The sequence below is a fragment of the Rhagoletis pomonella genome, unplaced genomic scaffold (assembly GCF_013731165.1).
Source record: "Rhagoletis pomonella isolate Grant_MI unplaced genomic scaffold, Rhpom_1.0 Rhpom_scaffold_00002, whole genome shotgun sequence".
NCBI lineage: Eukaryota > Metazoa > Arthropoda > Insecta > Diptera > Tephritidae > Rhagoletis > Rhagoletis pomonella.
Window position 1 is genome coordinate 58,697,874 of NW_023458556.1, and position 17,208 is coordinate 58,715,081.

A 17,208-nucleotide genomic window follows, 5' to 3' on the forward strand; every position below is an offset into this window, starting at 1 on the left:
TTGTGTTACCGGTTTACATACCGATCACATAGCGGTGAAAATCACTTAGATTGGTGTCATATAAAGTATATCTTCCATACCTCTGATTGTTTAGATGCGATTTTTTATATAAGTATGTAACTCCTCTATCGATGTATGCAGATGTATTCAAAAGCAGTAATCTGTCAAAGTAAAATTTGCAGATGTTCATGAAAGGTATGAAGCCTTCGGCATAGCCGAAGACAGCGCTGCTCTTACTTGTTTTTATTGCATTACAGCTGCTTGACAATGAAGGAATTGTGAAGTGCGTTCCACCATACCACACATAATAAAATTGGCTTAAGTTTCTTCTGCGGGAGACCCCAGTGCTTGCCAATGGCCACAAGGCCACTGTAGCCTTCTTGATCCTTTTCTATATATTAGGCTTCCAGAAAAGCGTACTGTCAGGCATCAGGCCCATGTACGTCACCCTGTCAGAAAGCCTTAGAGAAAGACCGCCCAATGAGGCAAGAAGGCAATACGGTATCCTAAACCTCCTAGTAAAAAGAGCAAGCTCCATTTTACTGGGGTTTGCTCTAAGCTGGCTACGTACTACTGGATGCCTTACTAGCGATGAGCGTACCAATTCGTCTACAGGAAACCAGAATATCTGTAGATCGTGCGATAAAAAAAATTACAAATTTCTTGCATTAATATAATAAATGGATTCAAGACTTGTGCATGCGATCGACAATAGACCAATGTGTCTACTATAATTTTATATTTGCTGCAGACTCGTGTACAACGGTTCATTGGCCGAAAATGTATCTGAACACACTACGGAACCCATTGCTGGGAGGTGGTGGTTTCTTAACCGAATACACAGATGCCCGCTTGCAGCCGCAGCTACTAGTGAACAGACGCTGCAGACTTCAGTCAGAATAAGTCGGAAGGGAACCTCCCACTCTTTCTGTCGTGACCCAAGGCTCTAATCTAATTGACTGCCGCGTCTCGCACATGTGTTGCTCACGTTGCCTAGAGTACGCTAACGTGGACGCAAGAGTCGCTGCATACCCAGAACAACGACTATACCCCATTGCACTACTGTCTCATCCTTCTTAAAAAAAAACAAATGGGGTTAACATGTATGCGGATAAGAGGCAGAGCGGTTTAACCACAAAAAGTGAGCATTCGGTAATCCCAAAAGTGATCTTTAGTCCCATCTGCTTAATAACAGCACACAAGACAAGCACATATCTACTCCTTCTAAAATTTTGCTTTGTTGGTTGCAATTGTTTGCCACACTAGTGGTTTCCATATACCACACAAAGAAACCTGACCGAACTCTTAAACATTCTGCAGGAACGATTGAACAAAACGTAAAAGTTTTCCAAATGTTTTTGAAAATTGGGAGGGTCAAACGTAAGTTTAGGTATACAATTTGTTCGCCATTTTTGCTTAGAATTAATCATAGAATTTTAATTTGCTATACATTTTATACGAAAATTTTACTCCAAACAAATTACTCCGTCCTAATGTACATACACAAGTAGTAATATTTATAATATTTTACAGAGGAAGTAATTAAAACCAACATTTAATTATCTGTTGAAAACTCAATTGCTATCTGCTACTAACAGGCCGGGTTAGGAAACCGCAATTTCAGGACAATAAACTTGACATTGACCATAGTTTGTCGACACAAAAAAAAACGGTTTAAAAAATGTGTATGTCTGCTGTTCCATCGCTTTATGGTAAATAAATTATAAATAAACAAAAGTTCCCAACAGCAATGCAATGTAAAAGAAAAAATTTGAAAATAAAAAGTAAAACCAAAATGCATCGAAACACATGCGGTGAAAGAAAAGCAGCAGCAGGCTTATAATTAAATAATTTACTACCTACAAATGCTGTGTTTACCATCTGCAGCAATGCTAAAATACAATTGAGCTGTTAAAAACATGTAAAAAAAGGAAACTTTTTGTGAATCCACCACTCTCTTACAAAATGGGCAAGCGTACTGCCCGCAGCGAAACCTGTTATACTCTCTTTCTAACAGAATACGTTACAGTGTTGATGCTGCAGTTATTCGAAAAATATTTACACATATCAATGGAGTATGCATACAGTGTCGTATTTTGCTCATTAACCGCTTATAAAAAATTGTAAGTATATGTACATCAGATTTAGACATTCCACAGTAAGAAAAATCAATGGAATTCTACATGTATCACTCAGATAAGAGTTAGAAAAAAAAGTAATACCACCAAACCAATAAACCTTTCTGGGTATTAAATATCAAGAGGAAATCGAAAATGCTCAAGGTTAAAAATTAAAGCTTTTTAGACAGTGAAAAATATTATATTATTAACTGTAGACATTACGGGCAAAGTTGACGCAGTTCGCTCCGCTGTGGCTTCTAATTCAACCAGTGACTGGGAAAATTATTCTTGCAGAAATAAATGGACCGGAGCGTCCCGAGGCTGACCCGAACGAACCCTTTTCCATACACATCCGTCTAAGGAGAAAATGGGATAATGACAGCCTCTGGAAAAGAGTATCTTCACGGAGAGCTCAAAGCTGGATGGCAGAGTTGGAGAAGGTATTTTTTGTAAAGAACTATCAATAAATCTCATGTGCCAGCCTTCAGATTTTTGCAGCGTCTTTCATTACGTACCAATATTTAGCCAGGCGGTAATCAGAGCGCTGAAATCGCTCATTGTACGATCAAAATTGGTCGGGGAATGCCTGAGCTCTCTTTCAATCAGTTGTCTCGGATTATTTCCAAACCAAGCTTATGCAGGACTAGGCAGGCCATCCCCTCGGACAGCGAGGGCATAGGAGTTACTTGGACAACTTCCGGCTTACTCCTGGATTGATTAGCTTACAATCGGCTCAGCGAGTGCCGGGAAAAAACTCCAGCAGGCAAAGTTGCAAAGTCCTTCTGGTCGGTTGACAAACGCGGAAGGTCAAGGGAGTTTCTTCAGCTATCTAAGCGCTAGTTCTCCATTCTTACAAGTGCACTGGCCGCACATTGTCTTTTAGGAACTCACGTGATGCGACTTAATATCGCCGCGGCTGTTTAGGCTTACGATGCGGAATCACCTCAAAACTTCCTTCTCACTTACCTGACATTCGCTGGAATAAGGTTTAATGACCTCGGCGCGTGTTTCCTAAAATTTTTCCAGATCTTGATTAGCGGGAAGAAACCCCCAAACCACTGTTTAGAAACGAAGCCCACTTTCGTCCACTCTGCAGTTTCCGCCAATTATCGCGGCTTCTCCATGGCGCCCGTAGATACTCACTAACTATACTATGTGAAAGCACCAAGCTCAACATTGACTGATTGAGCCTAATGAGAACAGTCATTAGTAGTAGTAGCATGAACCACATTTTTCCAGTGGCAGCACGAAGAGAACCAGCCTCTACGACGCCATACCTATATTTGCCAAATTAAAACGCCTGTGTAGAGTGATTTTGAGCACAACTTACACAAAGCTTCGTCCAAAATGGTAAGGACCTATCCGATACGTAGCAAATCTAACGAGATTTTAGGCACCCTGTTAGGTGACTTTTTCACCAGCGGCACCATATAAAGCTTAACATCAGAGCCTTCAGCGCAGCATAGAACACAACAAAATTTTGAACGAGTACAAAGACTAAGTAGATTCTAACGATACGCAAAAAGGTATAATCATCATTAGGGATCATTGAGGCGCTAGAATCCCAGCTCCCACTATTCATTTACCCCAAGGATGTTATCGAGCCCTAACTGTCAAAATAACATTTTTTTCAAAGTTTTCTTTTCGATGCATAAATGCATCTAGATGCTCTAGGAATAAGGTAATTGCTCTCGAGAATACCTTTAAATAGAGATGTGCAGCAAAACAATTCGGAATTACTTCATTATGGAGTGACATTTCCTCTAGAATTTTTAAAACTGAGCACATATTAAACTACAAAGAAATTTCCGTATTGAGAACATCCTAATCATTAGCGACAGACAAGTAGCTCTCAAGGCTGTCTTATTTATTGAACTTAAATCCTTAGTAGTCGTTTGATCTATTGAGAAACTTAGCGCCCATGCTTAACACTATAATATTCAGCTGCTATGGGTATTACATCGAGAGATAATAGACGGTAATGAGATATTGGACGGCTTAGCCAGGGTGGCAGCGGCCACTACAACCAGAATTATTACAGCGAACCGCCGACTTAGAGGCCATTTGCATAAGTTGGGGATCTGGTCGAATTATTTTTGTCACTTTTGTAGCTCAGCAGCGATGCCCATATACAGACTCAGACGAAAAGGGCTCTACCAAGGATGACTGGTACCAACATCCTTGATGTTTGAAACTGATTTAAGTAATATGAAGAACTGGGCAGGCATATCCGATACATATCGGATAAATCAAAATATAATGGACAAACTAAAACGTGGTACAATGATAGCTCACTGACCGAAGAGGGTATCAACCGGGATAGGTGTAATTTGACCGAGGTTGAAATACGCGGAACCTATGTGAAATTGTATGTCCAATTTCCAGGCTTAAACGTATACTATAGAAAAATGTGCGTGCTTTAATATCAAGCGAAACTACCAGAATTATAACATTGCAATCTTGACTGACAGCCTAGCAGCTATTAGAGCACTCAGATCTCAAGAGGTAACATCTAAACTGGTGAAAGAGTGCCTTGATAAGCTGAATACGCTTGGTGTGACCAATCGAGTTTGGGTTCTTTGGAAACCGGTCCATATGTGTTGGTATTTAAGAAAACGAAATTGCCTATAAACTTGCGAACAAAAGAGGCATATACCCCTTTCATCGGCGCATAGCACTTCTGCGGTATAGGAAAGGCGCACTCGCTGCCCTGATCCGTCTCGAGGAAGAGGCTTAAAGAAATCGCTACTGAAGCAAACTACCAAGCCAATAGCACTTTTAGGAATATATAAACTAAAACCCTGTAATGAATAATCTTAGTATTATTATAGGAATTCTGACAGGACACTGCAGGCTGAACCTTACCAAACTGGGAAAGCCAGTAATGACAGGCTGGAGATCAAGAGGAGCATAACTTTCGCGAACAGGTGCTACTTTGGGCTGGGCAAGCAATTTAAAAGAACTGGGGAACAATTCCCGTTCTGCGATATCGTGAAGTGAAGTGAAAAGTCAAAAATTAACACACACATGAATAATTTCGAACAAAGATGAGAAGGCTTTGATGTGGTCTTTGGCGCTTCTCGTGTGGGCGACGGATGTCGAAGAAGATGAAATTACCAACTGTACGAGCCTTATAATGACATAGAAATATAGTTAAACGAATAACAATGTCGTTGGGCCCGTCAAACGTATAGGCGATGACCGCCTAGTGAAAAGATTCTTCCATTCGAAATCCATGGGTGGATAAGAAAAGAAAGGGCGACCACTAACACAATGGAAAGACACAATTATAGGAGCACTTATTTGCTGGCGGAACTTCGCAAAAGACAGAGTTTTAGTTTTAGGCTCGGCCCAATCCGAAAAATGGTTGTAGAGTGGTTAGAGACAGTACAAGCATAGATTCAATGCTTAGTCAGCAAATTGGGTAGAAAAATATCTAGTACACATTTTTTTTTTCTATAAAATTTTAAGTTTCACACCCACTATGCTCCATTTATTTTGCAGTGGTGTCAAGCAACACCAGTAGCAGTTAAAAGAAGCAATAACTAAAACAACTGCATTTCCCTACGGCAAAGTATTTAGTGGTGACATGGACAGTCTGAACAGCCACAACAGTGGCCGTGAATAAATGTACTCCAACGGCAACTGTAACAGTAACAGCAACAGCAACAGCCACAACCACACCATCAACACACCACTCTTCGTTCGAGTCGAGTTCAAAGCTGTGCACAATCAAAGCATAGTGAAAACCGCTTTCAGCTTTCAGTTGAGCTGCAACGTTACAACCAAACGGTTCGGTTTCAAGTCGCTGCGCTTTCGTTACAAAATATCGTGAGTGTGTGATTGTGCTGATACACGCAGACGGCAACTCAGTGATATGCTATCACTTAAAACCACAAACTCAAAAAATACGTACTCCTACTAAAGAAAGTACCTAAATTAATTGAGAAATAAATATTTAATTAAATGCAAACGAGACATTGGTAATAACAGTGCGAATTTCGAAAACGGAATTTGTGACATTGTACGCGATTGTGTGTGTGTGTGTGCGCAGGCATAGAGCGAGATTGTTAAAGGTATTTTTTTAAGATTATCTGCAAAAAATGTGTTAATAAAGAAAGTAAATGTAAATATGTATGTATGTAGTATGTGCATATGTTAATATATTCAAGCAAGTAAAAACGCACGACGAAACACACTTAGGCCAAATGCAGTATAAAGGCTACAAAGTCAAATTGTTTACTATATTTCTTTGTTAAACAAAATATACATTGCACATTTGTAGGTGGCTGTGTGTGTGTGCAAAACACTTCACAACCAGGCAGCAGCCACAGTCAAAGTCATAAGATACAAAAAAAAAGGAAAAAGAAGTTAATTACAGCCAAATACATATGTAGCAGCTTTGGGAAAAGCATTGTTTTGAATACACACATTTGTACTTACTTTTGTATGGATTTGCATTAGACCGTACTACCTTACATGCACACAAAAATAAAGTTCACAGTACACCCCTGCATGTAAAGTAATTTGCAAAGAAATTAAATTATTTACATTTTTCGTTGCCAGCTACATAAATTCGGCAATATCGAGCCCTAACCGCCAAAATAACGTAAGCGACATTTTTTTCAAAATTTTCCTTTTGATGCAGAAATGCATCTACATGCTCTAGGAATATTTCTGCATCAAAAAGAAAATTTTAAAAAAAATTTCGCTTACGTTATTTTGGCGGTTAGGGCTCGATATATTTTTTTAAATAGTTGTACTGAAATAAAAAAAATCTTTACCGAAAGTTTAATGATTTTTGGCGAGTTTTAATTTAGTGTCATTAATGTGGTACGAACTGAGGTCTGTTGAGTAAGTATTAGGACGGGGTACCTGAGGTCAATGAACAAAAAAATTTTCTCCTCGATATATCATACTTAAAGATCCAATTGTAAATGCCGAAGATATGACGGCGAAAAAATCCCCAAAAAAAATATATAAAATTGAAATTACCTTGCGAAAATTCTTTAGACTCCGGTGGGCGCGGCGAACTTTTTGTCATCTTAATGTTTTTTCGAAATATTTTGGCGAAAGCCTTAGAATATAGTAAATTTGATAATTCCGGTAGAAACCCCCCAACTTTTTGGTGATGCACCCTAATGCATGTGATTGAGGTACATAAAACAAGATATAATGAAATCGCGTGAGCGCTGAGCCTAATAAACCTTTAATGTGAAGCGCTGAACTTTTTGACATTAGAATATTATTATTACTCGTAGTACCTACATACTTTGCTTATTTTTGGATTATAATTTTCTTTTTCTTTTTATTTGCGCTCGCTCGTATTTATAGTGTTGAGCTTCGACACTTACTACACTGTTAAAGTTAAAGCACTTTATAAGTCAGCACTTTCTTTAAAAGGTTCATTTTTATACTCTTTCGTAATTTTGGTGGCTTCCGAAATGACTTATTGTTCAACAGACAAGTAAGTAGTAGTAGAGTTACATATTTATGTAAAAAGAAGGAAATGACGAAAGTGCATTTGTGCTGGTAGTAAATTTTATTGCACGCATCAGTGTCTTTGCATCAATATGCTTAATTTTACTACGACTGTTTGGAATCGTTTTATTCCTTTTTTATTTTAACGCACCACCTTACAAGCAAACAAAAAACATTTGCTGTACACCCCTGAGCCTAAAGTATTTCGCTGCATAGTTTCGAAAAAAAATTTTAGCCAACTTGATTGGTCATCTATCAGGATTCACCAATATTTTTTTTTTATAAGTAGTTCTACTGACTAGCTATTTACGGTCAATAGGGTGGTATGTTAGGGTGATAAGAACTGAGATCTGATGGCTAAGCACTAGAACGGGTTACTTGAGGTCAATGAACTTTGGGACAAAATAAGCTTTTCTGCTCGAAACAAAAACATCGATACATCATATCGACGGCTGAGTGGGAGATCGACCGATCTCTGACAACTTTTCATCACGCTTTACCTTAGAGTTTGGTTGTAGAGCGCCCTATTTCTGAATTTAATTGAAAAAGGCCCTACCTCAACTGAAAATGTATTGAAATAAATAAATATGTTGAGGTAGGGCGTTTCTGAATCTGCAGCTGATATAGGGCCTTTTTGAACCGAATTCTGAAATTAGGGCGTTCTTGAAAAGTTTTTTAAGATACATAGCGCGTTTTCGAACTGGCTGCCGAAATAAGTCGATTTTCCACTCAGTCGTCGATATAGTGCTTGTCATAACTACCCAGTTTGCAAAAAATTACCTTCTCATTGGAAGCTTTATTAGAAGATTTTCCAATAGCACTGAAATAAAAGAAGTCTACGCATCGATGTGTGTCTACTGCAAAGTTAAATTCAAACATATTCATTATTATTTCGTGTAAATTTTTTCCTTCTAAGGGAAGCTCAATCAGAAGGTCTGCAAACTCTGGCCATTCCATACAAAATAAAAAGGAGGAAAGAGTCAGGCACGGAATACCTATCGCTTCAAAACATCCGAAATAAGGGCTCCCAGAAGGACTCTAAATGGGCTACAAAACTGCATACTCTAAATATCTGAACATACACTGAAACTTGGATTTATATGGTTTTTGTTAAAAAATAAACTACTTTTTTATGAACAAATAATTAAAATTGAAAAATAATAAAATAAATAGTCAAATATTGTCAATATGGGAGTGTCGTTAAGTTTTGATACGCACTATACTTTAAGGTCCGGCTGTAAATGCCGAAGATATGACGAAAAATGCAAAGAGTTGACTCCTAGGTTGGGCCAAAATTAAACTTTTTTCTAAACTGCCTTGCAAACAAATTTTAGATTCGAAGTAATATGGCGAACTGTTTTTCCTGCTTAACATTTTTGTTGAGCATTTTAACTCTCCTACTGCTATTTTGAATGAACTTATATGAAACTTCTTCAAAGTTAGGGCCAGAAAGACCCCGTTGGCATTAATGATTTAAAATATTTACGCTTTAAATACGATTGCTACATAGAATATAAATAAATTAAAGTCAACATATTACACACTTATGTTCTTCGCATAAAATCTAATTCCGCTTAACTTATATCTACGCATAAACTCTAAGCTTGTGTACTATGAATAATTGTTGATAAGCGACATTACGATTACAAATCAAGTAAGTGGTTTAATTTTTAATTTTATGCCGTTTTTATTTTTATTTGCAGTGAAAACATAAACGCCCACTAAATCAAGAAAATAAAAACGAAAAATAATCCACAGTGTAAATTGAGTAAAATAAAGTCATTCGCTTTAAGCCTTCTACTAAACAGATACAAGCTTACGTAGTACTACATATTTTATAACTAACAACGAACATTCCACCAAAGGGGTAAGTTAATATCAAACATTTTTCACAATTTCATTTCTGTAATTTAAATGCAATGAATATAAAAGTGCAAAAAGTGTAATAGGGCATAGAATCGCATCAATGTATGCAGCATTCACGGCCAATGTCAATGGCAAGGATGTGCAGGATGATGCGCTCGCTCGCACACTTTTCGACTTGGCCAGTTGGCATGCAGTCAAGGTGAAGGTTAGAGGCAGGCAGTTGTAGGGTATGAGAGAGCGGTTGATAGAAGTGCCATGACATCAGGGAAGAGTGTGAGTGAATATCTGAATTGTTGTTGCTTTAATCACATGAATCATGCACTGGGGAGAATAGTTAGCACACGAATTTCAAAGCCAAAGACTAAAGTTTCAAGAGAAGATTTCCGTTTTTTTTTTTTTTATTCAACGCGTTGCACATTTTAATCTGTTTCATACAAATTTTTTAGCAAACATCTCTTTAGTAAATTGTTTATATGCAAATAAAAACAGTACAGATTAGAATTGCCAATTCTGCGCATGCTTGGAAAACATTGAATTCTACGCTCTCCCTCTTTGCTCTTGTTAGCAGTCGAAGTATGTACTCTTATAACTTGCTTCTGGGGGACTAATGCTAAAGGAATGTACCAAAATCGCTTTCGATAAAAGCTCTGCTTCCCAGCAAACTTTGTTTAAAGCACCATACATATTTAATATGCGGACAATTCCACAGTTAATTTAACAAAAGTTATTCAAAAAAATTGAGTGTGGATCCTCCGCGCAACTGAGATGAAACTTCTTCTTAACGTTAAAAAGCAAAAATTTAATTTAACATTTTAAATAGGTGGCAACGCTCATCAAAAACCTAAAATACCGTGTGCCAAATTTAATCGGGATCGATTCTTCCATTTCTGAGTTAAGAAAAATGTTGTTGTTGTTGTAACAGCAGTCTCATGGTTCGGTCTCATGGTTCGGTTTCTCTAATTTCAAATCATAAGTTATACCTTCAAATAATAAAACATTATTTCATAGCTACGGGTCAAGCTCTTTAATTTTACATCTCATCTTTTTAAGCTTAAATCTTAAATCTCTTTCGTCTGACATTGGTATACAAAACTCAATTAATTAACGAATTAAGTTGAGTTTGGTTTTTTAACTACGTGGCAATACTTGTGAATATAATTCAGAAATAAAATCTCTCCCAAACCAAAAGTGCAAATTTAAGATTTCGGACCACTATCTTGTTTGACACCAATATTTTAAATATTTCACATAGTTTTATTAAAATCAACTTTTAAAACACGTGGCAACCCTGATTAAACCAGACACCCACATTCTGATATATGTTTCAATTGCCGCAATTCTAGCTAAATTTCATTTTTTAAACATGTGACAGCACTCAAAAGAATAGTCCGGACATAAAGGCTTTTCAAACCCATCTCGATTGTTACACATTTTTTTAATAATTCATTTAATTTATTAAATAATTTGAGTTGAAATTCTTAAACAGGATGAAACCCCCGTAAATTACCTCAAAAATATTCTTAATCTCCAAACTAAAGATTTCTTAACACATTTTCGTTTGACATACCTTATGCATAATTTAATTACATTCTACTTTTCAAATAGGTGGCAAACCTCTTCAAAATATAAACATGAACCTTCTCTCCACCGATACGGACCACTCGACACCCATATTTTGATATTTCACATAACATGTTTGTATAATTAAATTAAATTTTACTATTTAAACAGGTGGCAACCCTCCTCCTATCCTATAATACCTATAAACCTTTCCGCAGCGATACGAGCAGTTCGACATCAATATTTTAATATTTCATATAAATTGTGTATAATTTAAATAGATTCACATTTTCAAACAGGTGGCAACCCGCTTCAAAATTTATTGAAACCCTGCAAACTCTTTTCACTGATACACAAAGTGTTATATATTTCAATTTCCTAATTGCCTTAGTTTGAATTGGACTCATTTAAACAGATGGCAACACTCCTACATCTAATTAACTTAATTTTACGAAGAAAATTGCACTACATTCACACTTTTTACTGAATGTATCACATTTCTTTCATTGTCTTCGCCACTGTCTTTGATTTTTCCAAGGCAGTGAATTGGACAGTTAACTGGACAATTCGGTCACATCTGGGTTAATTTGGGAAAAAGAGGCAACACATAATCGCAAAAAATCGCAGAATTATGAAAAATTGATTTGTGTTTGAATATTTCGCAAAACAATTTGACAACTATTTCATATTCTCAATTGTCTTGCCTAATGTAAACGCAAGGTAAGGAATAAAGCCTTTTCAAAAACATTTCGATTGATATAATAAAAATAATAAATTGACGCTTACTTACACATATGTATGTTAGTGTTTGGCCAAGCTTCTCCTCAGATTTGTGGCGTGCGCCTTGATGTTGTCACACAAAAGGGGAGGGACCTACAGTTGTACGCCGACTCCGAACGGCGATTGTATTTTTATGAGAAGCTGTTTTTCATGGCAGAAATACACTGCCGAAGGGCGATCACTGTTAAGAAAAAACCTGTTGTCTACCTTTTTTGCGATGTTGCTTTGGCCACATCCATATTGTAATAATTGATTTAACTTATTAAATAATTTGAATTGATTTTTCACAAGTGGAAACTCTTTTCGAAAATATTAAAACCTTGTTGCACATTTACAGGCCAAGCCCTACAGATTGACACATCATTTTTAAACATCGAACGACCTGTGCAGATCTGATATCGATCTTAATCTTAATCGTGACCAACCATCCCCGCCATCCCCTACCTTCTTCTGTCGCTTTTTCGTTTGGAATTCGAGCCGAATACCCTCGGATCAGACACCCACTATAGCCGAGTGCTTAGAGATGCGTACTACCACTTCGTAGAACCTGGGTTCGATTTTATGGTGGCGCTTCCACTTTTGCTAAGTGTTTGGCCGAGCTTCTCCTCCGATTTGTGGCGTGCGCCTTCATTTTGTTACACAAATGGAGGGATATACAGCTTACTCCTCCTCCGAATTGTAAAGGTGACAGGTAATAAGATCAACGGAAATAAGGTCAATTGACTTTACTTCCCACCCTGGTGCGAAATAAAGTCAATTGACATTATTGCCTTTTTAAAAACGAAATAAAATCCATTGACATTATTTCCCTTTCAAATATTACATTTTCTTAGCTTCGCGGCGGCCCGCGTCAGCGCGCCACACCGCGCGCGCCGCGCTCGCCCGCGCCCCGCGTACCCCGCGAGACCACGTCACGCTTCGCCCAGATGGTTTCTAAAATCACAAATTAGTTTTTGTAAAAATTGCAGATAGAGGGTATTAATGAATTCAAGCCCTCGATATTTCACATTTTTATATTTGTAAGTTATTAGAAGCAGGGCTCAAACCGTGCCATTTGTCCCTATTTTACTTCAAATGACGCTTAATATTTCAATTTGGCACAAAGTGCCAAAATGGCACTTTTGTAAAAAAAATTACATTTCAATACATTTTTGTGAAATCCTTAGCGTGCACTTCATTTTCTCAACTAAAATTTTCTAATTTATAAAGGCTATTCAACTGGTTTATCTTATTTTATCATTGCACTTTTGTTTGGGAAATGTAGCTTTATTTTATTGCGAAATGTGAATGATTAAAAGGAATGACACCTTTTTTGGCACTTTTATTTTTCTATGTGGCACATTTTGGCACTTTTTTATCCTCAATATGGCACCTCATAACTAAGGATAGTTGCCAGCCCTAATTGGAAGATTTCTGCTGTGTTTTGGGGCAATAACTTGTCTGCAGTAAAAAAGCATATAATTTGTGTTTCAAAAGTGTGTGAAAACCAATCAATTAACTTATATGATCTCGGTTCCGATATTAAATTATCAATAATTGTTTATACCCGCATTTTGGCACATTGGCTCGTTGAATGTGCCATCTAATAAATAGTGTCGTCATTCCCCTTAGCTGGTTTTAAATGATGTCGTCACAAATTGCTGGCGGAGACATGAATACAGTGTAAGAAAATTCTTTTTCTATAATTGTTTCCTTATAGAAAAGTTGGTTTCTTTTCCACCTTAGACATTCCGAATTCGTTCAAAATATGCTAATTTAAAACACAGAATTCTTTCAGTGTTCCTCCGGGGTTTTTGGACATGGACTGTTTCTTCAATTTAATAGTGTTCGCTTTATTTTTGTGGAAACGAAACATGTTTTGCAAGTTATGGATCATTTCTACACTCTTTCTTCAAATATTTCTCGTATTCCAGCTGTGCGCAGGCGTTTAGTTTTTCGCATCGTGTTTTTACATATTCGTAATTTATTTTTTTTTAATAAAATCAAATGGTGGTAGTTCATGATTGTGTGTGGATTAATATCACAACACTGAGGATTTGGCAATAACCTTTTTCATCTATTAAAAAACAACACTTACGGGGCAATGTTTATTGTAAGAAATTTTTTTTCTATGAATCGACATACTTTAAGCATTGTTGACGCTATTTCCATTTGAATGAGGAAATAGCATCAATGACTTTATATCCAAATTTTTGTTGACTATTTCGCTTTTGAAAAGGTAATAATGTCAATTGAATTTATTTCGCACCAGGGTGGGAAATAAAGTCCATTGACCTTATTTGCATTGACCTTATTACCTGTCACCATTGTAAATGGTTTTATGAGACAATTTTTAATGGCAGAAATACACTCGGGCGTTTGTGTTTGCCTGACGGGTGGAAAAAACCGCTGTTGGAAAAAAAACATTTTTTTCTATAATGATGGAACCTGAATCAAAAACCACCCGCAGTTCCAAGTATTCATTAACAGTCCTTTAAAAGCTAACGCTATTGAAATTAGTATTTTGGAAAATGTGATATGAAAGCCCGCTTCATTGATTTTATTATTGTGTAAATATGAACTCGTGCGTGTATGTGTGTAATTGAAAACACAAACTGCCTACAATAAACAATATCCGATTTCATGGCTGTCATATTTAAATGAACGCCATCAGTGTTGTTAACATTTTAATTTTTAAATAATTTCACACATTTTCACTTGCATTTTCCCAGTTCGCCAGAGGCTGACAGACCAGTGGTTAGGCAGGCAGGCAGGCAGGCAGGCGAACGTCACTCAGTCAGCTTATTGCGCTTGCGCATAACCCGCCTTCGCCGGCAATTACAGTTGTTTCTCATTTCTTTTTTCCATGGAAAGTAATTTCACAGAAGAAAAACTGGTTGAGTGAGTAGCGCATGGCACGAACGAGTTTTCCAAGCGGTAAATGTTTATCAGCGGTGGCTGACAGCCAGCGTTGCCGCGAACTTGAAAACAAAAAGTATCAGTTGCCAAGCAGAAAAAGTATCAAAAAGTAGCAAAAGCAAATACAACTGTTATTTTTTTAACTTTTATTTGAAAAACAAATAATAAACAAAATTTTGTAATTAAATCCATTGTTACAAAAATAAATAAATAAATTAGAAACAAAGAATCTGTATGCTAATTTGCATAACGAAAAACCAACTTAAAGGCCCTAAACCACACAAAATCATTGCGCAACCCGAGACTTGTACAAGTCAATATTGGAAAATTACTACACAATAAAATTGCAATATATTTTGGAGAAACGTTGCTGAAGTAAATATGTGCAAGAAATATGAATGTACGTTGTATATTTGGATAGCTTCAGCTTGTGCAGTTTAGTACAAACAACCCCATACACCACATCAGCGACCGACGCAAGCCCGATATTGCGCAATTATGTGGTATTTTGTGGTTTAGGGGCCCTAAAGCAGCAGTGAGTGCAAAGAAATTCCATGTTGTATTTCCCTTAAAAGAGTTACCAAATCAAACTTATAAATATCTATATATATTATATTTTAAAACTTTAAATAACAAGACAAAAATTATTTGCCTTTAAACTAGTAATATTATTCATAGTTTTCGAAAATTCATTTCTGCCAGCCGAAAGTATCAAAACGGAGCATTTGTGAGCAAAAAAGTACTAAATCTTAAGATTAAAAAAAAAAGTATTAAAAATTATACAATTGTATCAAAATGGTAACGCTGTCGACAGCTACTGGTTGTCTAGCAGTTTGTTTGCATTAGTAATTATATGCTTACATATGTTTGACGACAGTCGATCTGTCATTTTACGTAGTCCGCCTGTGGCATAAAGTCTTTCATGTTTTCGTTATTGTTTCAAGCAAATGCTACTTAACCACTTCGAATGCCTTTTCGACTTTTAATTGTTTATTTGTTTCTTTGTTCGTGTTACAATGTTTTTGTGTTATTTTCTTGTGATTCAGAGCAGAATTTAACCCAGTGACCTAGAGCTTGTGCTTAGAAATTAACTGCGCAACTCATTATTGTCGTCGGCAGTAATTCTTTCAAGCGATCTTCTTGATCTACAAGTTGTTAATGGACTAATTTTTTGTATGTATGTGCATAGGTACTATGTACAGTGGCGGTAAAAGTGGATAAATGGTGTTTTGTATATAATATTTACAATGTTTTTCAAGCAATAATTTTTTAAATATTTTTTTTTTATATAAATATGGTTCGTGGTTTAACAAAAGTCATATAAATCACACTTTTAAACTTTATACAGAACTTAGAAACAATCCACAAATTTTTATCTAAATTTCGAGCCTTTTAAAAAAAATCGCATTGATTTTTAATATTTTTTTTTTTAGTGAAGGCGTTTTGAGTTTTTTTCCATATGAACATGATTTGTTTGTGGAAGAATATGCGAAAATAAAAAAGGCAACACCAGTTTTCCTAAATTTCGCTTTTTATATGAAAAACCCCGAAAAAGCCATCAGAAAAAAAATTATTAAAAATCAATGCAAAATTTTATAATGTTGTTAACTGAATACCCGAAAAATTAGAAAAAACATGCACTAATTTTAATAAAATTGTATAATCCTGTTAACTGCATACCCAAAAAATTAAAAATATTTTTGGTTAAAAAGCTCGAAATTTAGATACAAATTTGTGGTATTTCTCTAAATTCTGTATAAAGTTTGAAAGTGAGATTTATATGGTAAAAGCATGAACCATATTTTTATAAAAAAATAAAAAAAATAAATTTAGCTTGAAAAACATTGTAAATATTAAAAACGGGGCGACATTCATCCTGCTTTGACCGCCACTGTATGTTGCAGACTGATTTTGCGAAATGCATACAAGTTTTAACGGCATTGTTAACGGGCGATTACAAAAGCTTATAGAGTACTTAAGTTGTTGCAATTTCTTGCCAATTCAGGTTTACTCCGAACAATTGCACTTTGCTTGTTTAAGTTGCTCTTAGAAAATTTTATTCAAAGTGATATTTTATTTTTATGTAAAATTTTGGTTTTCAATTTTGTGTTTCCCCCTATTTTTGTTTGTGCATATTTTAGCTGCAGCTTAAACAAAGCGTAAATGTAATTTATTGCTTATGCATTGCCAAACAATAGGTGTGGTCTCAGAATACATATGTAGCTCCAAATGAATGACCGAGAAGCCAAACGGACAGACAGACAGCTGTTGGCAAATCACTCGTGACTGACTGTTTCTAGATTGATGTAAATCTTACAGTAATTAAACGATCAACGATGCAACAAGAATTTTAAAATAGATAGATACTTACTTACATAGATATGTACAGTGACAAACAAAAGTATTGGCACATTGAATTTTTCGCAATATATGCCAAGTTTTTTATTCTAATTTATTTTCGATAATTTTTTATAAAAATATAGTTCATTTTACACCAAAAAAC

General features: G+C 36.1%; 2 protein-coding genes across 4 annotated transcripts in view; one reads left to right on the forward strand and one right to left on the reverse strand.

The window, feature by feature from the left end:
- The window catches only part of LOC118733878 (serine protease SP24D-like), a 28,149-nt gene that overhangs the window by 5,320 nt on the left and 5,621 nt on the right, over window positions 1–17,208 (reverse strand). The window lies entirely within an intron of this gene.
- Window positions 5,898–17,208, forward strand: part of LOC118733871 (carboxypeptidase M) — a 60,911-nt gene continuing 49,600 nt past the window's right edge. For all 3 annotated transcript variants that reach the window (XM_036463493.1, XM_036463494.1, XM_036463495.1), the window contains exons 1-2: window positions 5,898–6,196; window positions 9,305–9,468. The gene's annotated coding sequence lies outside the window, so the exon portion shown is untranslated. The remainder of the gene's footprint in view (window positions 6,197–9,304; window positions 9,469–17,208) is intronic.